The sequence below is a fragment of the Staurois parvus genome, unplaced genomic scaffold, assembly GCF_062004578.1.
Source record: "Staurois parvus isolate SC_StPar_1 unplaced genomic scaffold, SC_StPar_1.0 ptg000155l, whole genome shotgun sequence".
Lineage (NCBI taxonomy): Eukaryota > Metazoa > Chordata > Amphibia > Anura > Ranidae > Staurois > Staurois parvus.
In genome coordinates this window covers 23096057-23122407 of record NW_028317951.1, presented here as the reverse complement: position 1 = coordinate 23122407, position 26351 = coordinate 23096057, and the positions used below count along the sequence as shown (strand labels likewise).

The following is a 26351-nucleotide window of genomic DNA, read 5'->3' as shown; positions in this document are numbered from 1 at the left end:
GTTCTGATTAGGAGTTAAAATGATATTAAAGGCTGTGACAAACGTGTCATACTTATCTACTCTGTGCAGTGGGTTTGCATAAAGCAGCCCCAATCCTCCTCTTCTTGGGTCCCCACCAGTGCTCCTGGCCCCTCCCTCCTGCTGTGTCCCCAGAGCAAGCAGCTTGCTAAGGGGCACCCGAGCCACTGCCCTGTGTCAGTTCACACACAGAGCCACGGCTTGGTTCAGCCTCCCTCTCTCCTCATTGGCTCACTGGTTGTGATTGACAGCAGTGAGAGCCAATGGAAGGAGAGTCAGGGCAGCCAAGGCTCTCGTACACATCGTTGGATCCAGAGGGGGCTTAAATAGGTTATATGGAGGGCACACAGAAGGTTTTTTATCACCATGCATAGAATGCATGAAGGTAAAAAAAACACTAGCCTTTACATTCACTTTAAGTGTAGTGCAGGACATATTTTCTTTTTACAGTAAATTGCCAAAGTAAGACATCTGTTACATCTATATTGAGGCTTTTTGCCTTCATTTCTAATATTAGCATCAATTTAACATGCAGCAGGCAAAGTACACCAATTAATGTCAATTGCTGTATGAACTAACCTTATATTCTAATATTACAGTAACCTCACACAGGACCTGTTTGGTCAGTGACCCATTAAGACCAAAATCTAGCTAAAACTTTCCATTTAGGTTTAGTTTTGGATAGACTTGTAAAAAGTGAAAACATCTGTCATTTTGTATTGCTGATTTAGGGAAATTTGACCTCACTGCCTGTCCTTCTGACAGTCTGTGACAGGAAATCAAAGAGTAAAAGGGGAGTAATTGTCAATGGGACAGAAAGTCAAAGATCAGAAAATTAATCAGACAGAGGTTCTTACCTTTCCCCAAGTTAGTGAACAAAATGTGTTTAGTTACAGTCTACTGTATGTCCCCACTGGAGAGGTATCCCACCACTTCCTGTCTAGAGAGGGAACAAAGGAAAATCTCCACAACAGAAACACAGATTGTAAAACAAAAAAAAAACAACTAAGTTTTGTCTGCAGTGGGGCTTTAACCAAACAGTGATTTTTTCTTTTCTAGCATAAAACTGGAGTACCAGAGGATACCATTACAGACACAGGGAACATACAGCTCTATGAAGGCATCATTGTCCCCATCACTGACAACATCATGGTCCCTATCATTGACAAGATCATTGTCCCCATCATTGACAACATCATTGTCCCCATCATTGACAACATCATTGTCCCCATCACTGACAACATCGTTGTAACATCATTGTCCCTATTACTAGAAATATCATGATCCCCATCATTGACAACATCATTGTCCCCATAATTCACAACATCATAGTAACATCAATGTCCCCATCATTGTCCCCATCACTGACAACTTCATGGTCCCCATCACTGACAACATCATTGTAACATCATTGTCCCTATAACTAGCAACATCAAGATCCCCATCATTGACAACATCATTGTCCCCATAATTCACAACATCATTGTAACATCAATGTCCCCATCATTGTCCCCATCACTGACAACTTCACGGTCCCCATCATTCACAACATCATTGTCCCCATCATTGACAACATCATTGTCCCCATCATTCTCAACAGCATTGTAACATCAATGTCCCCATCATTGTCCCCATCACTGACATCTCCGTCCCTATCATTGACAACATCATTGTCTCCATCATTGACAACATCATGGTAACATCATTGTCCATATCACTAACAACATCATGGTCCCCATCACTGACAACATCATTGTCCCCATAATTCACAACATCATTGTAACATCAATGTCCCCATCATTGTTCCCATCATTGACAACATCATTGTCCCCATCATTCACAACGTCATTGTAACATCAATGTCCCCATCATTGTTCCCATCACAGACAACATCATGGTCCCCATCATTGACAACATCATTGTAACATCTTTGTCCCCATCACTAACAACATCATGGTCCCCATCATGGACAACATCATTGTCCCCATAATTCACAACATCATTGTAACATCAATGTCCCCATCATTGTCCCCATCACTGACAACATCGTGGTCCCCATCATTGACAACATCATTGTAACATCTTTGTCCCCATCACTAACAACATCATGGTCCCCATCATTGACAACATCATTGTCCCCATCATTCACAACGTCATTGTAACATCTGACTTGTGAGTTTTATTCGTTCATTAAAAAGTTTGTTATAATTTTAAAACTTGTTGCACCATGATTCTTTTTTCTTACCTTTAAACATGGACCCTATGGTATGGAAATATATGAAAGAGTCGTGAGATATATTCCTGGAAATTACCTACACCCTTGAATGGTGGAGTTTCATCTGAGGAAAATTTGTTCGTTTCTCGCATCTAAGAATCGGATTGCGATATATCCTTGCTATATCCTTGAATGGTGGTTTTTCATGTGAGGAAAATTCGTTCGTTGATTCACACAGTAATATTTTTCATTGGAAGAAAATTTGTTCGTTGATTTACATAGTATTGTATTCAAGAATTGATTTGTTATATATTGCCCAGAGCAAAAAAGGTTTCCTGGATTTGAAGTGAGAAATGGGATAATGCTTAACGCCTGAAGATTTTATATAAGTGTGGACTCGTGGTGGACTTTTGTTATTTGCATCGTGGACTTTGCATTTTGGAGATTTTGAATATACTGGGGAATTGTGGGGTAGAATTTGAGGATTGTAGAAAAGGTTTATGTTATGTCATTGTAACATCAATGTCCCCATCATTGTTCCAATCACTGACAACATTATGGTCCCCATCATTGACAACATCATTGTCCCCATCATTGACAACATCTTTGTAACATCATTGTCACCATCATTTACAACATCGTTGTTTCTGCCATTGACAAAATCATTGTCCCCATCATTGTTACATCATTGTCCTCATCATTTACAACATCAAACCCCAAGTGAGGGGATGTGCTATAGTGGTAATCCTTTTTACACAGAATCTGTACATTGCACATTTTTTATTTCTCTTGAACACGTGCATGCAAATGTGTCCAGTCTGAAAAGAATCCTACAATTCATCAACTATGATTGCCTGGGCTTCTAAGTTGTTTGATCCTCTGCAGTTCAGACAAATCTACATGATAATATTCAGCAGCATTATAAAGTAATGAGCCAGTGATTTCCTTGATTTCATCAACCCTTCCAAACACTAGGCCACTCTGAAACATTCAACCTCTTTTTGGAATAAGGAAACCTATGCCTCAACACTGCACATTGAAAAATATGATGTGTTCATAGATAATAGATTTAGCTATCCTAAATCTATATTACACGGCAGATGATATTATTGGCATTATTTTATCGAGGCACAGAAAGAGCTGATTGTGCCAGCTTTCACAATACAAGATGAGAGGACAAGATCAAACAAAGGTTTCCTGAAAGCTAAAATAGCTATGGCAGGTTGGGTTCACTGATTATGTATTCTACAAGACTGAATCTTGTCAGTACATAAAACAGCAGGGAAAATTCCAGGGAAGCAATGTTGCAAGGTAAACTAAACCAGAAAATGATATGTCTACTAAGGGATATAATTACTGGCAAGTGAACACTTCAGTTGCTTAATACACTCAGGAAAAAAAACCTATGTTTGCAGCCAAGGCCTTTTCATTCAAAAACTATGTTAAGAAGAAAAAAAAAGTACTTGCCTAAGTAGGCTCCCTTTCCATGTGTTTCAATGGAAATAAATTTATATGTGTACTCTTTTATGTGTACTTTTCTATACCAAACGACTCTCTGGGTTACATTAATATTGCATGAAATATAATCAATAATTTTATATCACTTTGACATATTCCAGTGACTGACACTGGCAATTGGTGTTTGCTTTACATGAAAACAGCATTATAGTAAATGTAAACACTATCTGAATAACATTTAGTTTTATTAAAGTAACCTAGATGCTAAACAATTGATGTTTTAATAACCCACTTGCCTACCGGTACATTCACACCCTTCTTGCCCAGGCCAATTTTCAGCTTTCAGTGCTGTTACACTTTGAATGACTATTGCATGGTCATTCAACACTGTACACATATGAATTGTTTATAATTTTTTTGAGACATATAGAGCTTTCTTTTGGTGGTATTTAATCACCACTGGGGGTTCTCTATTTTTTGCTAAACAAACAAAAAAAGACCAAACATTTTGAAAAAAAGCATATCTGCTTGCTCATACATCTTGTACGGGCAAGCAGATATGCTGTCAGGTCTGAAGGAGACCTGCTTGGCACCAGCGATCTGCTGATCTGCTGATCGCTGATGCAATGCTTTACAGGCTCCTGCAGATAAAAATAATAAATGCACATTTTGTTATCTGCAAAAAATGTGAATTTAGTATGTTTGTGCAAATGTCTTTAACCACTGAAGTCTTATAAATAAAAGGGCTCCTATTAATTTTTTAAAGACCTGTGTGTGGATTACACCATTTGAACATGCATGATGATGACCTCTCAATGCTAAAAGGGGTAGTGACTCTGGCACCAGGCATTCATGTAGGGAGGTATGCACTACTATGTAATGTTTGTTGATAGGCCCCTTGTAGTCTACATTGTGAGCCAACATGACAGGATTATATTGCAGTAGCACAGTTGGGAGACAGCGACAAAGCACCTTATACCAGAAATGTAATAAAATATTAATTGGGAGTTTGAAGGTGCGCAAATTTAGTCTCATAAAATCTGTAATTTATTTGACCTGCTGTCAGGAATGGACTCACCATTAGTGGTGGGACTCATCTGCCGTGTGGGCTGCAGTACCAGGGATGGCCAGCGGGTGCTCTCAGCAACCAGAAGCTCACTCCTGCAATCAGCCATCACCTGAGGCTGATTGCAGGAGGTGCATTTAAAGAATGGCCAGACTTGCAGTCAGGGCCTTGGTGTATGTTTCCTATGAGCCCCTTTACCTGCATCCTGTCTGCTTCCTGCCTGATCCTGACTCTGCTTTGATCCTGACTCTGAACGAACTCCGCCTGTCCTGACCTCAGCTATTCCTGACCACTCTTCCGCTCGCTCCTGGTACCCTGTTTGCCCGTTTGTTACTGACCCGGCCTGCCCGACTACGTTTGATTTGTATATATGGTTATCTGTTGGAGTTTGGGTTGTTTGCACTGTTATGTTTACCTTGCACTGCGTTTGTTGTTTAGTCTTAATAAATTGTCTTATTTACACTATACCTGAAGCCTGCATTTCCCTGTGTCAGTCCACACACCTCTGGTCATACCCTGAGCCCTGACACCTGCTTAAAAAAGTAATTCATATAAAAACATAAATATATTATGAGGCTGGTAAAGTTTGTCACATTACATCTGTCTTACGCTTATCTTCTACCAATGTTTTTCCCCTTTATATGTTATATATAACATTTCCACATTGCATATTTTACTTATTGATTCATTTGGAGTGTAACAATTCAACAATAACAACACGTTTCATGAAGAATATTCACTTCATCAGGAGCTTAAGAATACATGGTAGAATTGAAAAAAAACCCCAGCTAGCCACAGTGTTAAAAAAACCCTAATGATTCTTGCGCAACAGATACCACCCCCAGATGATCAGATATCAGCCACATCTGATATCTCTTGAGGTCCTCTATATTTTCAGTGGCAATGATTCTCTATTTTATTGCTCACAAGAGCATGCTGGGCACTCTACTTGTTGTCACTCCAGCAGGAGAAAGAATACCAGGCTCTGGCCAGTAAAAAAACAGCAGATCATTCCTGTTCTGAGGGGAGACTTTGTAGATATCCCATGTAGCATGTAGTCCATATCTGGTCATCTGGAGTTGGTATCTGTGGAGCGGAAACCATTCTTAACACTGTGGCTGGCTGTTTTCTATTTCAACCATGTATTTGTACTCTCCTGAAGAAAGGAATGTTGTTCATGAACTGTTTAGAACTGTTACACTCCAACTGAAGAAATATGAAATATATGCAATGTGAAAATGTTATATATATATATATATATATATATATATATATATATATATATATATATATATGTTAAATGGAAAACAATTTTGGAAGAAAATATGTACAGGACCTATGCATTGTGACAAACATTACCAGCCTCATAATATATTTATTTCTTTATTTGGATATCTTTTTTACCAGGTAAATAAATACAAATTATTTGAGACTTAATTTGTGAGCCTTAACATATGCTTTATGACGGTATTAGGGATGGTGGTACAATCCCACAACAGGGATTTAGTCATGGATGTCCAATGATATTAATGGTTGTTTGACTTTATAACAGAAATCTCCTGAAAACGGATCTTCGTGAAAGAATCATCTGGAATTATTTTAAGAAATGTTGCAGATATGAAAGTGAGTATGATTTTTTTAAAACATATTAAAGCTTTAATGATTGAGTTTACAGCTGATTTTAATATTTGTTTTTTTTATTTATCAAATTAGCAGACAAAATTTATTGTTTCTAGTTTTCAAAAATGCAACTTGGTACAAGCTAGGAATTAATCTATTCACTTTTTACTGCAACGCCATCATATAAATGATAATAAAAACATCAGCTAAATATAGTAAATACTTTTATATTTCTGAACCACTGAAATAATCAGTCTACCCAAAGGTGATATTTTTGCTAAAAGTGGTGTCTGGTGGGCCTCTGCTTTCTTATCTCCCTGTTATAATATATTTTCCAATTCTGTTCCTGTCAGCCTAGGAGTTTGTGGTGTTCCTGTACACCTTTGTGTGTTTCAGCTTTCTCCATATTATACAATATACAGCAGCTGTACTGACTCAGGAACTCCAGCAGAGAGCATTCACCTATATAAAAGATACAGTATATGAAATTGCCAGGTGGTATAACCACTTGCCCTCCAGAGGATTTCCCCCCTTCCTGACCAGGCCATTTTTTGCGTTACGGTGCTGCGTTAAATTAACTGACAATTGCGCGGTTATGCAATGCTGTTTTGTTTACTAACAGTTCTCCCCCCTGCCGGAGATGCTTGGCAATTGCCAGGACCTCATGATTGACAGCAGCGGCGCAGTTAGAGCACCCGTGCCTAATGCGCGCCCCCTACCCAGATATGCAAAATCACATATATATACATGATTTTGCACACCTGTGCCGCCCTGTAGCAGTATATCTGCTATAGGGCAGACGGAAAGCAGTTAAAGCATCACTAAGCCCAAAACAGAAAATATATATCATGTTCTATACCTTCATAGATATCATCTATTTACCTTGTAATAGCAGCATTACATTTTTCTCCAGAAAATGCATTTATCATGTGCTCTAATCCATTTTCTGATAGGAGGGTGGCTATGTTCAGTCTTCAAGGTCCTATTGTATGTGGGAACATAGCCAACTTCCTCAGCATGCTCCCCAGATGTACTATATTAGTAAGTACCTGTGCATCCAGCTCTTGGCAAGAAAAGCCAAAGAAAACCTCCTATTCATAAAATTGCTGCCCACACAGAACTACCCATGATGAATGTTCAACCAGCATGAATGCAATCTACTGAGGCAATCACTGGGATTGGGTAATGTGCAGAGAGCAGCGTTTGTGACTGCAGTATACCTACACTGCTCATAACTGAGAAGTGAAAGTTGAGGGAAAGTGCATAGAAGAGGGAGAACATAAGAGTAAAAGAAAAAATATATAAATATTTCATGATTATTCCAATAAAATCCTGTGGTTTGTGGCATTATGTGTGGGGTCACTGACAGTCTGTCATACAGTGTGATAGAAAACCCATATATCCTGTTCACCTGGCACACTTCTTACCACAAATCACCACCTGAACGTAATGTCTGACAGGTAGTGCAGAGAAGGTGCATGAATGCACAGGGAACAATAGTGTGCATTAGGCTGTTCCGTTATATCAGGGATCCCTATCAAAGTCCACCCCCCCAATACAGGGTACCCATCAATGACCCAAATTACATCAGACTCCCACCCCACACCAGGATCCCCTAATTAATTGGCAGATATTGACCAAGCAGATTTTTACAACATTATGGAAAAACATTCCTTGTGGACCATCATTAATTAGAAATGCTGTTAATGTTAAATGTCACCCAGAGTTGTGGGCAGTGGAACTGAGATATCACTAGAACATACAATGAGAAATGATTTTGTAAATGTGGTACGTCCCAATATTTTGGTGCTTGTAGGCAAATAAAATAAATTTAAAGTGCCAAAACTGATATTACAGCATTTGGTAGATGCTGGAACTTAAAACTACATGACATTTTCCTATATCTGTCTAGGACAGTAATGATGTGCTGATCTGAACTCGTGTTCCTGTACACCTGGTATGGTCATTATCATATTTAGGTTATGTACAGTATATAAAATGTTTTTCTTTTTTGCTTGGATAGAGATAAATGCCCTGGCAGTTTATTTTTTGCTGTCTGCATTTCCTCTGAAAGGAGATACAACAGGAAATGAGTGGAACTCTTTACTAAGTAAAGGACATTTCTAATTTAGATAGATGTCATTTGAACAGGTGTCCCCATTGTCATTAGAAAAAAATACCTCATCTCCTATTCTGGTGGAAACTGTAACATTTTGGATTTCCATCTCTTTATGTCCTGTTGACACTGGGCACCAAAATGAATAAAACTTGATATAGAGTAAGGAAGGAATATAACTTAAGGATAGAACAGAATCTAAAAACAAAATATAACATGCTAATGCTTAAGAAAGAATACAATACGAGGTTGTGGATAAGGTGGATGGGAAAACCCCAAAATTTAAAGATGGATATGTTAGGAAATATGGGGGAATATGTCACTATCATAGACATACGCGATGTCTGAACCAGCTCTCTGCTTATGACTAACATATCACTTTGGCTGGACTAGCCTTTAAAGCATATCTAAAATGAATGTAAAATATTGCAGCTTACCAGTCCTTGTGGTGGCTGCATTCATTTTCTTTTTTGGGATAAAAACATTTTCTGCAAGATCAGAAAATGCCTGCCGATCTTACCAAAAATGCAGTGTGCTTTTCTTTAAGTTGAATACATAGCAAAAACATTTTTTTTTGTTCTTATGTAAATTTCTCAGCCTTCGTGAAATATAAATAAACAAAGGCAGACATGTTTGTCCGGCCTGGGGATTAATTATGACTCCCTCCATAAATAGAGTGGAGCAGTGAATGTAACTAGCCAGGGGCGGGTAATGTGTTATTAGGGAAGCACAGTGCCTAAATGGTTAGCGCTTCCACCTGGCAGTACTAGGGTCGTTGGTTGAAATCCCAGCCATGGCACTACCTGCCTAGAGTTTGCATATTCTCCCTGTCCCTGCGTGGGTTTCCTCCAGGTACTCCAGTTTCCTCCCACACTCCAAAGACATGCTGGTAGGTTAATTGGCTCCTGTCTAAATTAACCCTAGTATGTGTTTGTATGAATGTGCATTAGGGACCTTAGATTGTACGCCCCTTGAGGGTTGGGGACCGATGTGAAAGTACAACATATATGTAAAGAGCTGTGTAAATTGATGGCACTATATAAGTACCTATTATAAATAAATAAATATTACTAGGCGAAGCTGGTAAGCTGCAATATACATCATATTTTGGATTTAGATACACTTTGAACCAGATATGTCCATGAAATAGCTTTACTTATTTATCTGATTTGTGAAAGTATGTTTTAGGTGTAGAAACTATCAAATTCTAACAAAACATTACAATATATACATATGATATGTGCTAAAAACAGTATATGTAGCAATGCATGCTGGGTATCAATTAACAAGTGAAAAATGCAAATAAGTATTAAATCATGAAACATTTGTTTTCAGTCTGCAGTTGGCACTAGACTTGTCAAAGCTTACTGCTAATTGGCTGGCATTGCTTACAGCCTGTTTACACTTTATCTGATGACTGTATGTCATAAAACTGCTTAGCTTTCATACAGAGAAACAATTTTTTATTTTAGCAATATAGTAATGAAGACATGGAAAGTCAAAAAGAAAATTATGCAGCATTTTGCATACTTCACAAGCATCTCAGCCAGAGCTTAGTGAATAACTCAAAGGCACTAGCGAATAATAAGCATGAGTGTACAGTATATTAATCAAGCTCTGTCTTTTACTGATTAGTTCATTTATTTCAAACAGGGTTACAAGATCAGCAATGCACTAGAGCAGTAAACAGTACTTATTTGCATTAGCTGCACCGCCAGCAACAGAGCGCCAAAAAAAAAAACACACACACAAAGCCATTTGAACTCGAATTCACCTTTTCTGTAAGTAGGGGATTAGTTTAAAAACCCTAGTTACCTTTTTGTTTCATTCTGAAAATAAGAAATCCTTGGGACAAGGACATTTTTAACAATTATTCCATATTTACATCTTTATTTCAATATAAACTATTCACTGTATCTACTTTATTTAAAGAAACGCATGAAATCATGTGAAATCATGAGTGAATGGACCTGGGTTCAGACTTCGGGCTATTTGCAGAACACATTGCCAAACTCTAATTCAAACCCCATTGAAGTCTATGGGGGTAATCCTTAAATTTGATTCTGTTCACTTTCAAATCTAATAGTCAAGAGATAGTTATACAAAGGGCATGGGGAGCTGGGTTCTGTCATGGGGGACATGTATCAATGCAACATTGAGAGTGACATGAGAAAAACACCATTCCTTTCAAAACATGCTTGGGAGATGCCTTAAAGCTGTATGTTCTGTTATGGAACAGTACAATTCTCTCAATTAGCATCAGCAACATTGTATTCTGGCATCGCAAATTTGTATGTGTTATTGAATTTTACATTTAGCACTTGTTTAAATACAATGGCAGCAACCCAATCTGATTATTTTGATTTGGGAAAGAAAAAAAAAAAACACTCATTTAGGTAGTTTTGACTCTGACATCTATATTTTTATCCAGGGGTAATAGTCCTGAATTGAACCATGGAAGTAGTAGCCACAACAGATCTAAAACCTATAGGAATGTTTACTTTTGGCCAGTGGCAAAAACGTTTCGTAGTATAGCTTTTGATCTATTTTGCAGTACCACACTGTATTATCCTAAAGGTTTCATAGCATGTGAAAGCAGAGTTCACTAAAACATAGCAAAACTATAACCTCACATTCCAGAAATGAGGCAGTTTTATTCTAAAATAAAAACTAGAGTGCCATATTTCAGAGACCAAAGCCCTAATATAGTACAGTGGCTGGAGAGTATAAAAACTGTTTTATTGGGCTGCAATGTAAGAGGAAGTGGCAGGAAGTTTTTATAATTAAATTAAAATAGTGTATTATTTCAGATATAACATCCAGAAATGTTGTACAGTGTCACTGCTCATTAAAGCTAACTATATTCACTCTGAATCCAGTGATGCACTGTCCCCGGAATTTCCCCGCCGGCCACTCACATCTTCGGGTGGCCAGCTTCCGGGTCTCTATTGTCAACTGCTGTCATTGGCCACATGCACAGAAGTTCTGTGAAATTCGGCATTGCAAAATCTGTGCAGTGAGCTGTGCTTGCACAGCTTACTGTATAGGGTTGGACAGGTAGGTAAGAAGCTTTAAGGCAGAAGAGACAAAGTCTGTTAATTTTCAAATCCCAGCCCAAATTTCAACTTAAAGTTAATGGTTTTCCTAGGCCAAAATTTAAGACAAGGCAGGTTTTCTTTTGAAGAAAAAAATTATAACATATTAGACAACATATTAGACAAAAGCCAGAAATATTGTACATACTCCATGCACACTGTCAGCATATTTACTGGGCTATAATTTCAGAGACAGAAGCCTGCCTGTTACTTTAGAAGTGACATGATTTTTGAATATTGCATAATTTAATACAAACTACTTTTTCCAAACAGAGGACTAGACTATAAAATGGGCATCCACAGTGTTATTTATTTATTTTTTTGTGTGTGTCTCACTGTATTCCCAAGGCTGCTCTACACTGACTATTCACAGGTGCAATCCCACTACTTATCGGCTTGAGGGTTTTGACCTGCTCCGTTTCCGACCTGGGCCAGTTCACCCCTCCTTAGGACAATTTGGTGGCTCCTAGCTTCCCTAGAGCCACCATATTAATATCGAACTTATTGCGGACACCCAATCAACAGGGTAGACCAGAACTCCTCGACTTAAGCAATCCAAAAGCCTGAGCGTCCTGAGTAGCTGGGATTACAGACGCCACCGTACCTGGCCACAGTGTTATTTTACAAATCTACACAAATTGCATATGTAGTTACCTGGAAGTGTTATGTATAGTATGTGTCATGTTACAATGTTATCCTGTAGCAGCTGGCTATACATTATACAATTTTCTTATTCAATTTCCTTTAGATTTACCTAACTATGTGGTGTAAAAGCCTGCCTGATTCATACAAATTGAAAGTGTTTAGGTTTGACTTCATATTATATGGTTTTGGTAAATCTGAAGGAAAATTGTACATGAAAATTGTATAATGTATGGCCAACCGAGGATGGCATGTTATGTGTTAAGCTGGTCATACATTATACAATCCTACTGTACAATTTTCCATTGAATTTACAAAATACCATATAATTTGAGACCAAACCTAAGCAACACTTTCAATTTGTATCTAATCAGGCAGATCCTTGCACTACATAGTTGAAGGTAAATCTAAAGGAGATTGTACAGAACTTGCACAAGAAAATTGTATAGTGTATGGCCAGATGTACAATGCATTTCTGCACTTTATCCTTCATCTTTGCATCTCTTTGTATTGAGAAAGCCAAGTTAATCGTTTAGGTTGATGGTTCATGGATGTCATGATATGGCTGGCTAATACTGGCTTTTTACACATGGTTAGTCAATGAACCCCACTGAACAGAAACATCACCTCAGTGTCCGTGACCTCTTGATCAGCAAAGAGCGGCCTAGCCTAAAATAGCAGCTTCTGCAGCTCATCTAAAGCTCCCTGTCAGCCTGTCACTGCCTGCCGTCACCATCCTGCCAGCGATGGGTAATTTTCGCAGTAACAGTATATAATTCATTATTCACATTAGCAGGTTGGCATATCGCACTCTGCTTTCTTTGTTCCAATATGCAATCAGCAGGATATTGCATTATTTTAATGGGTTTGCATCTTTTGAAGATGTTGTTTGAAGATAACAAATTCATATTTGCTTGGCAGTTTACATGGTCGAGGCAAACACAAGTTCAAAGCTGATGCACCTCCGTTTGTCACTGTATAAATTTACATTGGTGATTAGTGCAGATGCACTAGCTGATATTATGAATATGGAATATTCATATCATAACGTCCTAGTTGCTTTATATTCATAAATGCATTCTAATAAAACATATTTGTATATCTGTGACCATTGAAACAGCTAATTGATTCAAGATATCCTTACCAATGTAGTCAGATGTCAAATTAGCATCTTTTTTGCATATTGCTAAAATATCACAAAAAGCTGCTGTTATATAAAAGTGTCAGTAACTGTAATAAAAACAAGCAGCAAAAAAGTGATATTTGTTTAGAATGTAAGTGAGAGATTTTTAAAAGCTATCCTGAATCGTTTAAATTAAACAAAAACGGTGGAGAGCCAATAATTTAACAAGAGAGGCAAGAGAATCCCAAGCACAGATGTAACAGCTATCACAGATGAGATCTTCTTATCTTAAAGCATCTTAATCTAATTAACACCATGGAATATACATCAGCAAACAATGCCACAGATAATGGTTTTGAATAGACCTGGCAAATCAATTCAGGGTAACTGATGGTTGAATAAAAGCACATTTCCTCAGTACAGTAAAAAAAAGACAAAAGTATTCAATAACAATACAAAACTACATATCACCTTGGCAAGGTCAGCAAAGAACTCTCAACTAACCTGTAAGCATAAGAAGCCAATCATCAGATACCACTTGCTTTTGGTTATAACTGGCTTTCTGTGGAGGAACAGTAAGGACTGATTAACACTTGCAATGCCCTCTAAAGAGTGATCTGCAGTGGATGGCTCTTCAGAGATCATTTGGCAAGCGGTAGGGAGGTGGTATGTTGCTTCATCACTGTCTGTTTTAATCCCTCAAAACCAGCATCGCTACACTTAACCACATGCATTGCACAAATTTACAAAAATGGCCCCATGCATTTGAAAGGGTTGCATTCAGTTACAGTGGGGATAACTTATGCTTTGTTACAGCTTATAGGAGAGCAGTTGGGAGGGTGTAAAAATGTGGATCAGTCGTGTGTTTTTACTGCCTCAACCCCAAGTGTAATAATAAATTTTCTATCCTCTGACCATCAACATTCAAAGAAAAGTTGACTTGCTGAATAGGACATTTTTACTCATAGACAACTGAATTTCTTGACTGAAGTATTGCTGATGTTGCAGCTGCTGTGACCTACTTCTATTACTTATCTAACACCCGTCTACTATAAATAATGAAACAACCATGCATTTTGGATATAAATGGTCATAGCAGCCTTTTATTAACCACTTTCCCTCCAGAGGATTTACCCCCCTTCCTGACCAGGCAATTTTTTGCAATACAGCATTGCTTTACTTTTACTGACAATTGAGTGGTCACGCAAAGCAGTACATAAATGAAATTTATGTCCTTTTGTTCCCACAAATAGAGCTTTATTTTGGTGGTATTTGATCATCTCTGCATTATTTATTGTTTGCGCTATAAACACAAAAAAGGCCAACAATTTTGAAAAAAAACCAATATTTTTACTTTTTGTTATAAAACATATCCAATAAAGAAAAATTTAAAAATCAAATTTCTTCATAAGTTTAGGCCAAAATGTATTCTGCTACGTCTTTGCTAAAAAAAATCCCAATACATGTAAATTAATTGGTTTACATGAAAGTTATAGCATCTACAAATGGCAATATATATACTGGAATCTTTTTTTTTTATACTAGTAATGGCAGCAATCAGAGACTTATATCGGGACTACGGGACTGCAGCGGGAATTCTGACATGGGGGAAACTGACTAACGACCACTGACATCTGCAGTGACACTAATACAGTGATCAGTGCTAATAAAAAGCACTGACACTGTACTAATGACACTGGGCAGGAAAGGGTTAACATCTGGGGAGATCAAAGGGTTAACTGTGTGCTGTGTGTGTTTTACTAGGGAGGCATGCTGCTTTGTATTTCTCTGCTGTGCAGAGAAATACAAAGCAGCATGTCCTTGCTGAAAGGAGAGGGACCTGTGTTTTTTACACACAAGTCTCTTCCCTGTCAGTTTTACCTAACGATCGCCAAGTGCCGGCCGGGACTTGGAGATTGATATCCCTAGCCGCCAATGGTGGCATGGGTAGGCCAGTGCACACACACGTTCGTGCCCCCTACCCTGAAATGCAAATCACGTATATATACATGATTTTGTGCAGCCCTGCCACACTGTAGCAGTAGTTCTATTAGAGGGTGGAGAGTAAGCGGTTAACAACCATGATTTTACAAAAATAACTTTACAACCATAATGTACCATAATGTACTTAGCTGACTTTTTATGAGTCTTGGATTAGTGAATGAACATTTGTCGCATTGGCTGTATCATCCACCATGCTCCTATCCTTGCCTAACTGTAGCCTGCACAGCAAACTCAGTCATGCAGGCCCTCCACTTATGCTAGGCATGCAGTTCCAGACCTATTACAATCTAGAGTAAAATTTAAGTGTTATGCAAATCAAAACATTTTTATTTTGTATGAGTGGGAAAAATTAAGGACCTCAGTTTTTATTGTTATCTGTGACCTGTCACATTTTCACCAAGGCAGAAAGTAAGGGAAAATCTCCAAGAGGGACAGAAGGTGTATTTTATTGCTGCTGTATCCTTGTTAGAAGGATTTCCCCACGTATCCTCTCCCAATGATAATGCTGTCATCAGGACAAAAAGCAAGGGGAAATCTCCCTACAGTGGCCAAAGTCGGCAATAACAAAACCATAATGGCTTACCTCTTGTCTGTTTACCAGTTTCGAGCTAAAATGTTCCAAACAAGTGCTTGGAGACTGAGACTTGATTCTTTGTCCAAGAAGCTGTCTCTTTGCTAGCTGCATTGCTGGAAGGCCATAAAGGAAGGAGGGATAGCCTGTCTGATCCCACAGCTAGCCTTATGCTGGCCATACATGGGTCAAAATTCAACCGGTTCAGCAGGGATTGGCAGTTCCCATTTGTGAGAAGTCAATCTAATAGTCAACTTCTCATGAACAGGCTTGTTGGAAAAAATGTGTGCAATATTTGGAATACAATAACATAGCTGGCTTGTATGGATGGGAGAATCCATTCAGTCATTTTTTTTGATCAGCCTGCTGGCTGATCAAAAAAACTTATCCATGTATTGCCTTAGACAGCGGATAGGAAGATGGGACAAAGTACTACATGTGGTGTGTGCCCTGGGGAACAAAACACATTCATAAAAACTGAAGTGAGACTTCTCCTTTAAAGTAGACCGAAACTGATATAAATGTGGGTGGAACTCTTTTGCAAAAAGGATCCTGATCCAAATTCATTCTTAATTTTCAGTAACAGATTACAATGTGCTATTGATATCTAAATTACGGCATAAGCTTTGTAAGTGTCTGCAATTTAAGACAAGATTCCCTGTATTATTACAAGATTCCCCTTCGTATCACAGTTTTGCTAAAAAATGTACAAAGCTTGTAGTGATATTTAAGCTTTGTGTTTAATTTATTTTGTATAACAAACAAGTTATAGTTACCTGACCTGTGTAGTGGTTTTGCGCAGAGCAGCCCTGATCCTCCTCTTTTTAGGTCCCATGCTGGTGCTGTCAGCTCCTCCCCTCTGCTGAGGGCCCCCATAGCAAGCCGATTGCTATGGGGTCACTTGTGCATGCTTGGTCCCAAGCTGGCTCTGTGTGTCCATTGACACACAGATCATGGCTCTGCCCAGCCCCCTACTATTTCCTCACTGGCTATATATGACAACAGCAGGAGCCAATGGCTCCCACTGCTGCCCCTCTGTCAATGAGTAGAGATAACAGAGAGAGGCGCTGCTCTTTTGCACTGGATTTGCTGGATCGTGATCAGGATCAGGTAAGTATAAAAGGGGTGGGCGGGCTGGGTGGAAAGCAGTACACTGAAGGTTTTTTACTTTAAGCAGATGTATGGAGGTTAAAAACCTTCAGGCATTAGAATCACTTTAACAACGTAACAAATCTTTTAATATAAAACTATACATCTTTTTATATATTTCAAAAGATTTCTGTCTACTGTTTATAATTACATATGTACTTGCTTAATATGCCTCTGTAACGTCCCTATGTAGCAAGAACATAGAGTACAGTGTATGTGCCGTACAGCTGCCTTTTTAGTTCACATCAACCAGTCAATATGGGAACACAGTGGCTTACTGGTTAACATGTCCGCCTTTTAGCACTAGAGTTATCAGTTCAAATCGTAGCAACAACACTACCTGCATACATTGTGCATGTTCTCCCTGCGCTTGTGTGGGTTTCCTCCAGCTCTTCTAAAGATAAGCTGATAGGTTAATTGGGTCCTGTCTAAATCAGCCCTATTCTGCATGTGAGATAGAGACCTTAGATTTTAAGTTCCTTGAGGGCAGAGACTGATGTGAATGTTGACACTAAATAAATACCTGTAATAAATGCATCCTCTATGTAGCTAAAGTTGTACCTCTGCAAATGTTGATTTGAAAGGCTGAGAAATTGCAGTGATATTCTGTTCTTCACTACAAAGGGACCCTGCTAAAATCATTACTTTTTAAGTTGATTCTGCCCTTCCCAGGCAATCAGCAATGGAACATCAGTGGTTTGGGCTTTTTTATGTTTATTTTTCTGATAGCTTTGCGAAAAGCTGCATGGAGCCAGTAACTCTCCTTACTGTTCTTTGCAATTTAGAGACTCGTGGACTCAGTGAATATGTTATTTTATGTAACTATTGCTTCCTGGTCAAGCACTTTTCTTTATTGATGTTGGACTCCTTTTAAGTTTGTGCTTAGAAGCTACAATGGTTGAGGGAGCAGCAGATTTTGGTATGACAGTTTGGGTGCTGAACATTTTGTTGCAGTGTACACCGGACACAGTTTTTCCTTTAAAGAAAACCTGTGCTGAGAAAAACATGTTGCATGTTATTGCCATCCTCACCTTCCAAAAATATTAATTGCCTGGCTGCTATGTTAGTCCAATATCTTCAATGTTTTTATAACCACTAACTCTAAAAAAAAATGCACATATCATTTCTAATTTCTAATGTTTATGTACATTATTCCATTGTTTTAAAATTTCTGCTGTACCAATCTAACTGGACACTTAATACTTACTTGTCAAAGCTTAATTGAACAAGCTGAAGTTAGCAGCTGACTGGCTACCATGCACAGCTGAACCAGATTTTGCACTCTCCAGATTTAGTAAATCAACCCCACTGTGTAAATAAATATATTATTTTAAACTTTGACCATAAATATGCTTTCATGTGCTAACCATGCATGTACTGCTTTTGAGGAAAAAGAATGGCTGATCATTAGAATCATAGGGAAGGTTGCAGGTGAATTTCAGTGATTCTGTCACTGTTGAGATGTCACCATGCTCAAACAAAAAAAAAAGTAAAGCTAAATTAATCAGGTGGCAAACTAGTTCCTGATAAACCATACAAAGTACAACAATGGAACTAGCTGTATAACACAGTATACATAAAACCTGGTACACACATTGAGATTTCTTTCAATCAGCAGTATTAGTCCTCATGCACACTGGAGTTTTGATAATGCTGGTACAGGGGCGGACTGACAACTCATGGGGCCCCCGGGCAATAGGGGATCATGGGACCCCTGTGTCCTTGCCCAAACTCAAAAAAGCCTATGAAAAAGGTACCAGGGGCATCTCATGGGACCCCCTACTGATCCCGGGCCCTTGGGCAGTGCCCGAGTTTCCAAATGGTCAGTCCGCCCCTGCGCTGGTAACATTTGCTGTGTAAAGTCACGTTAAAAACGTGCGTTTTTCAGGTTTTTTAGCGTTTTTGCATTAGCTTTTTTGCTTTAGCATTTAGTTGCATTTTGCCTCAATTAGTGGCATTTTCCCATGTTTTTCCGCATCTGCGGTTTTTAGCTTTTTTTGACAAAAAAAACTATTTTTTTGGTCCAAAAACGCCAGCTTGCGGCAGTTTACCGCATTTTGCCGTATTTTTTTCAGCATTAGAGCGTTTTTACAACTAAAAAACTCCTCTAGAAACCCACTGGTCCTGAGCTTTTTTTCCCTGCACAATCATTTGATAACAAACAAAACTGTTTAATTACATGTGCTTTTCTGGTCACTGCCTACCTTGAAGAACTTTATTAACATGCAACTGGTGTACAATATAGTATAAAGAGTGCAGGGGTCAGGAATATATCATGTACTTAGAGTGCAGTAGTTAGAAGTATGTTCTATACAGCTTAGTTTCCAGAGTGCAGTGGTCAGGAGTATGAAATGCCCTACATGGTGTATAGTATACGAGTGCAAAGTTCAGGAGTGCATACCTCAAAGAGTGCAAACTTGGGAGTTTATATTACACAGTCCAGGGGTCAGGAGGGCATAATTCACACAATGCAGAGGTCTGGCGTGCATAATGCACAGAATTATGGGGTCAGGATGGGTATTGTATAGAGTGCAGGGGTCAGAAGTGAATATTGCAGAAAGTGCAGGGATCAGAAGTAAATAATACATAAAATCAGGGGTCAAGAGAACAGGTCAGTAGAGAGCACAGTGGCAGTTCAAAGTGACAAGAAGTCCTCCCCTTGGTGAACTGCTTCCTATACCTGAGGTCTGAAAGGTGGCAGAAGTGATCGCTGCAAAGCAAGTGGCAGAGGCACTGTAGCACTGTAGAACTACAAACACTTGTTTTAAAAAGTGGGTGGTAGCAGACCTGGGGCCCAGGGCACTCTGCAAGAGATGTAGCACACATGCCTTCACAAAGGATCTGTACTTCATACCTACAGCAGTTTGCAACACCACCACCCCCGTTCCCGTGACAGAGTTTCTTTAACCGCCTCCCGCCTGTCCGCCATATAATAATATATGCCACATCAGTGCCACATTGCAGTGCCCACCAGTGCCACATCAATGACACATATCAGTGTCCATCTGAGATGCCTTTCAGTGTAACTCATTAGTGCCAGTCAATGCCACCTATCAATGCCAGTCAGTGCCACATATCAGTGCTACCAATCAGTGCCACCTATCAGTGCCAGTCAGTGCTGCCTATCAGTGCCAGTCATTGTCGCCTATCAGTGCGCATCATTGCCACCTATCAGTGCCTGTCAGTGCTGCCTATCAGTGCCGCCTGTCAGTGCCGCCTATCAGTGCCAGTCAATGCTGCCTATCAGTGCCACCTATCAGTGCCATATATGAGTGCTGCCTTTCAGTGCCCATAAGTGATGCCTGTCAATGCCCATCAGTGCCACCTACCAATACCTCCTCATCAGTGCCCATCAGTGCCACCTATCAGTGTCCATCAGTGCTGCCTATCAGTGTGCATCAGTGCCAATCAGTGCCGCCTAACAGTGCTAGTCAGTGCCACCTATCAGTGTCAGTCAGTGCTGCCTATCAGTGCCATGTATCAGTGCTGCCTTTCAGTGCCCATCAGTGATGCCTGTCAATGCCCATCAGTGCAACCTACCAGTGCCTCCTCATCAGTGCCCATCAGTGCCACCTATCAGTGTCCATCAGTGCAGCCTATCAGTGCCCATCACTGCAGCCTCGTTAGCGCACATCAGTGAAGGAGAAAAATCACTTATTTACAAAATTTTATAACAAAAACTAAGAAAAAAAATTTTTTTCCAAAATTTTCTGTGGTTTTTGGTTTGTTTAAGAAAAAATATCACCAAAATAAAGCTCTATCTGTCACAAAAAAATGATAAAAATTTCATATGGGTACAGTGTTGCATATCCGCGCAATTGTCATTCAAAGTGTGACAGCTCTGAAAGCTGGAAATTGGCCTGGGCAGGAAGGGGGTATAAGTGCCCGGTAGGCTAGTGGTCAAAATGTAAAAATGATACCTCTAGATCAAATACTGATCTTTGCTACAATCTTCATGGAGATAGTACTGTAGATGTGATACCATAGCGGTATAATACAAATGTGATACTATTGTAACTGTATTGCCCAGTTAATATTCAATGCCCACTTTTCTAGGCACATTTTTATAGGCCTCTGTTTCTTTTTTCAGAACTGAATTTTAAAGTTTATGTTTTTTCTCTAGTCTTTCCTGCCATATAGCTAAACTGAGTTGGAATAATTATACTGGTAGACTAGTAACATCTAATGTGGACAACAGCACCTAAATTTCCAAAAAGCTAAGAAAATTCAGCAGGTGACTCAGCTTTAACTATCCTATGCATCATTTAATTATTTCTCCAAGGAGTGACCTTCTAACCCTATGGTAAGGTTGTTGGATTACAAATTACACAGGAAAGAAGTGTGGTACTTAGTTTATGACAAATAACTTTATTTTATTTTATTTTGACTGAAACTTCACTTTATCATAAAGGAGTGCCAAAAGTAGCTATAATTATATATATAGATGTGAAAGGGGGGGGGGGGCTGCAGTGTTTCTTAGCCTCGGAAGTCTGTCTTTCCCCACCATTGAATTAAATTATGATTTAATTATGAAGAATGTTCTAAAATGCTTGATCCATATATCCATATTCCATTTGAGAAAAGCATTCTATGATTCTATGTGTGTACATCTACACTGGAATTCATATAATCAAGCAATTATACAACACTGTATTCTAAACCCTTTTTTATCAAACAGGTAAATATATAAAATGATGGGTCATTCCCCAGTGCACCATGAAACATTTTCCAGGGTTGTTTGACTTCAGATGATCTTCTAGTTCTATTCCAAAGTGTAACAGACAAGCTCCAAAGAACTGGTACAGAAAAGAACAAATTACAATAGTCATAGGGTCATTAACTTCCTTGAAAAAAAAGTTGTATCTTATATGGCTCAACTAATATTTTACTTCTGCTCCATAGTTCGTAATTGGAAATGAACAAATCACTTCACACAAATCAGATTTGGGGAAATTCACAAATACTGGATGTCCAGTCATTTTTCCTGATGTGAACCAATCTGTTAATTTTTTTTTGCTTCTGAGCCTGCCAAGCTTATTAACTTTTTTTTTTTTTTTACTACAGCTGCTGCCTGAAAGTCTGTTATGGCCCATTCACATCAGTGCACTATATTAATGTGCAATGCATTGTGGTGCCAGTGTACCTGTGTTGCAACACTCTGCAACTTATTACATTGAGCTACCATGCATTGCTGTGCTCTGTGCTGCCAAAAAGGATGCATGCATGATTTTTTGCCTGTAGGGATGTGTTACTTAGTGCATTAAAATTAATGGTCTAATGCAACACACGTTAAAAGCTGATTCACACATGTGCGGTGCAGATTGAAGCTCAGGTTTCACTGGTAATTGATACAGTAGTTGTTTACAGGTTCACGTCAGGTTTATGTCAGGCTCAGGACAGGATTAGCTCAGGATATATTTTGTTCACACATATGCGGTTTGGAAATGGTTCCCACAGAAGTCAATATCCTATAATATGTACCTGAACTGGACTGCTCAGAAATCGGACATTACTCTTTTTAAAACCGCACTGAATCTGCACCGGACATATGTGAACAGGCACTATACGAAGCAATGTTTTTTCACATTTTATGTGGATTGGATGCAGTTCAAACAGCATCCAATCTGCATATATGTGAACGAGCACTAAAAACCACTTGAAGACCAAACATTTTCTGACACTTTTTGTTTACAAGTTCAAATCAGTATTGTTTTGTTAGAAAATTACCTAAAACCTCAGATATTATACATATAACCGAAAGAAGCTAATATCCATAACAAAAGCGTTAAGAAACAATGGTATTTGATACCAGTGGGGATTTCCCGCAAAACTCACTATTAAACGACAAGGAAGAATATTCACAGTCAGAAACCTAGAAGCAGGCCTTGACCTGCTGAAAGAATGGAACATCCTACCCGCAGATGACCACCCGCCCAACTCGAATCGCCCACAGTGGATGGACGCGGAATGGACCGGATGTCCCGCTAATATCAATGGTCCCACTACAATTAGCCTACGTTCACTTATTTCATTGAAAGCTGAACCACGGCCTTCTTCAAGAAATAAAGAGAACCTATGTTCATTACCAGTATGACAACTTTCCTGAGTCATGCTTGCTCAACCACCCCCGTTTGAAAGTAGCATTAAATGCAACCGATGGTACTTGTATTTTTCACTGGTTTTTTTTTCCCCCCTTCTTCCTGAGCTCCCCAAGCTCACCTTACCATTCTCCACCACCCCAAGTATCTTTCCTACTCACCTGGCAATCCTTTCAACAACATCTACTACTAAATGATCACACTGATCCCTCCAGGATCATGCACTTTCCTAGACAAGAGCGATCACCGCCAAATCTCAAGACCGCAGCACACCCGAATCCAATATACACAGGATGATTAAAATAGCATCACTCAATATTCGAGGCCTCAATTCTCCATACAAAAGATCTTTAGTCACCTTAGAAGCTCGCTCACTGCAAACTGACATCCCCTTCATCCAGGAAACTCACTTCGCCGCATCTAAAACGCCACATTTCACAATAAAGCAATTTTCCTCACTGTTCATGGCATCAAACACTAAAAAGAAAATGGAGTCCTCACAGCTATAAGAAACTCACTCAAGTTCTAATTCATATCCGAAACTGCAGACCTTCAAGGCCGCTACCACATCCTCATATGCAATTTTAATGACAAACTATACACACTGGTCAACATATATGGACCCAATTCCAAGCAACTACAATATTGAAGAGACTTAGCACCTTAATATCCTCCCAAAAAAAGGGCATCTAATCATTGGAGGAGACTTTAACATGGTAGGGAATCCTCACCTCAACACATCCTCAGGCAAACGCTCATCCAACCAATTGTTAAACAGCGCAGTGGATCAGGCTACTGTGAGGACACATTCAAATATACTGTATTTATCTAAAACATCTCTTCTGGATGATTTTGAGCACACTCAGCCACTAGGAGCCTCAAATTCTCTGATATCACAGTGTTTCCTGATGATACAAAGCTAAACAGGGTAATAACTTCACAACAGGTTATAACAAGTTTACGAGAAGACCTCAATAAAATAAAGCAATTATACAACACTGTATTCTAAACCCTTTTTTATCAAACAGGTAAATATATAAAATGATGGGTCATTCCCCAGTGCACCATGAAACATTTTCCAGGGTTGTTTGACTTCAGATGATCTTCTAGTTCTATTCCAAAGTGTAACAGACAAGCTCCAAAGAACTGGTACAGAAAAGAACAAATTACAATAGTCATAGGGTCATTAACTTCCTTGAAAAAAAAGTTGTATCTTATATGGCTCAACTAATATTTTACTTCTGCTCCATAGTTCGTAATTGGAAATGAACAAATCACTTCACACAAATCAGATTTGGGGAAATTCACAAATACTGGATGTCCAGTCATTTTTCCTGATGTGAACCAATCTGTTAATTTTTTTTTGCTTCTGAGCCTGCCAAGCTTATTAACTTTTTTTTTTTTTTTACTACAGCTGCTGCCTGAAAGTCTGTTATGGCCCATTCACATCAGTGCACTATATTAATGTGCAATGCATTGTGGTGCCAGTGTACCTGTGTTGCAACACTCTGCAACTTATTACATTGAGCTACCATGCATTGCTGTGCTCTGTGCTGCCAAAAAGGATGCATGCATGATTTTTTGCCTGTAGGGATGTGTTACTTAGTGCATTAAAATTAATGGTCTAATGCAACACACGTTAAAAGCTGATTCACACATGTGCGGTGCAGATTGAAGCTCAGGTTTCACTGGTAATTGATACAGTAGTTGTTTACAGGTTCACGTCAGGTTTATGTCAGGCTCAGGACAGGATTAGCTCAGGATATATTTTGTTCACACATATGCGGTTTGGAAATGGTTCCCACAGAAGTCAATATCCTATAATATGTACCTGAACTGGACTGCTCAGAAATCGGACATTACTCTTTTTAAAACCGCACTGAATCTGCACCGGACATATGTGAACAGGCACTATACGAAGCAATGTTTTTTCACATTTTATGTGGATTGGATGCAGTTCAAACAGCATCCAATCTGCATATATGTGAACGAGCACTAAAAACCACTTGAAGACCAAACATTTTCTGACACTTTTTGTTTACAAGTTCAAATCAGTATTGTTTTGTTAGAAAATTACCTAAAACCTCAGATATTATACATATAACCGAAAGAAGCTAATATCCATAACAAAAGCGTTAAGAAACAATGGTATTTGATACCAGTGGGGATTTCCCGCAAAACTCACTATTAAACGACAAGGAAGAATATTCACAGTCAGAAACCTAGAAGCAGGCCTTGACCTGCTGAAAGAATGGAACATCCTACCCGCAGATGACCACCCGCCCAACTCGAATCGCCCACAGTGGATGGACGCGGAATGGACCGGATGTCCCGCTAATATCAATGGTCCCACTACAATTAGCCTACGTTCACTTATTTCATTGAAAGTTGAACCACAGCCTTCTTCAAGAAATAAAGAGAACCTATGTTCATTACCAGTATGACAACTTTCCTGAGTCATGCTTGCTCAACCACCCCCGTTTGAAAGTAGCATTAAATGCAACCGATGGTACTTGTATTTTTCACTGGTTTTTTTTTCCCCCCTTCTTCCTGAGCTCCCCAAGCTCACCTTACCATTCTCCACCACCCCAAGTATCTTTCCTACTCACCTGGCAATCCTTTCAACAACATCTACTACTAAATGATCACACTGATCCCTCCAGGATCATGCACTTTCCTAGACAAGAGCGATCACCGCCAAATCTCAAGACCGCAGCACACCCGAATCCAATATACACAGGATGATTAAAATAGCATCACTCAATATTCGAGGCCTCAATTCTCCATACAAAAGATCTTTAGTCACCTTAGAAGCTCGCTCACTGCAAACTGACATCCCCTTCATCCAGGAAACTCACTTCGCCGCATCTAAAACGCCACATTTCACAATAAAGCAATTTTCCTCACTGTTCATGGCATCAAACACTAAAAAGAAAATGGAGTCCTCACAGCTATAAGAAACTCACTCAAGTTCTAATTCATATCCGAAACTGCAGACCTTCAAGGCCGCTACCACATCCTCATATGCAATTTTAATGACAAACTATACACACTGGTCAACATATATGGACCCAATTCCAAGCAACTACAATATTGAAGAGACTTAGCACCTTAATATCCTCCCAAAAAAAGGGCATCTAATCATTGGAGGAGACTTTAACATGGTAGGGAATCCT

At 39.1% G+C, this 26351-nt stretch overlaps 1 protein-coding gene and 1 pseudogene across 1 annotated transcript in view; both read right to left on the bottom strand.

Annotated features, from left to right (window-relative positions):
* Positions 1–26351, bottom strand: part of KCNMB2 (potassium calcium-activated channel subfamily M regulatory beta subunit 2) — a 577176-nt gene that overhangs the window by 303077 nt on the left and 247748 nt on the right. The window lies entirely within an intron of this gene.
* On the bottom strand, positions 11914–12197 carry LOC149463329 (signal recognition particle RNA; annotated as a pseudogene).